We start from the raw sequence: 961 nt of genomic DNA on the forward strand, positions 1-961 counted from the left end.
GGCTCCAGAGTGCTCACAAGGAAGACTGTGCTCAGGGAAGGAGCGTTTGGTGCAGAGTTGGGTATGTTTTTACAGAGAGTTACCAATCACCATGACAATGTGCATTCCAGAGAACTACAGACTTTATCTTATGTTCTTAGTATGTGCGAGGCTATATAACTTTAATCTTAATGGGAGCCAAGGAGGTTTTTTTTGTTTTTCTTCTCTTTATGCTTAGAATGCTCCTTTTTGGTTTTTTTTTTTTTTTTTTAGATTTTATTTATTTATTTGACACAAGCAGGGGGCGCGGCAGAAGAAGAGGGAGAAGCAGGCTTCCCGCTGAGCAGGGAGCCCGATGCGGGGCTCGATCCCAGGACCCTGAGATCGTGACCTGAGCCAAAGGCAGGCTCCCAACCGACTGAGCCACCCAGGCGCCCCTGGTTATTATTATTATTATTTTTTAACAAAGCAGATGTACCGTATGTGCTCAGGGCAGAAATGGAGCCCATGCTTTGAGATTTTGCTGAGTCATTTTGACCTTGGGTAAATGTTAAGGTACAGCTTCCCTGGGAGCCCAGGAGCAGGGCCCACATGTATGAAAAGGTGAACATCTCCTTAATTTTCCCACCCTTCCTCCATCATCCCTCCCCACCCCTCATTATTTGGCAGCAAACCCAGAGCATCATATCATGTCATCTGTAGATATTTCAATGTATAACTCTTAAAGGTGACAACTCTTTAATATAATCACAAAATCTTTATCACACCTAAAAAAATTAACAGTAATTTCTTTTTTTTTTTTTTCAAGATTTATTTATTTATTTGAGAGAGAGAGAGTGAGCACAGGGGGTGGTGGGACAGAGGGAGAGAGAATCTCAAGCAGACTCTGTGCTGAGCGCAGAGCCCAATGGGGGGCTCGACCCCAGGACCCTGAGATCATGACCTGAGCTGAGACCAAGAGTTGGAGGCTTAATCAACTGAG

The sequence above is a fragment of the Halichoerus grypus genome, chromosome 1 (assembly GCF_964656455.1).
Source record: "Halichoerus grypus chromosome 1, mHalGry1.hap1.1, whole genome shotgun sequence".
NCBI classification, from domain to species: domain Eukaryota; kingdom Metazoa; phylum Chordata; class Mammalia; order Carnivora; family Phocidae; genus Halichoerus; species Halichoerus grypus.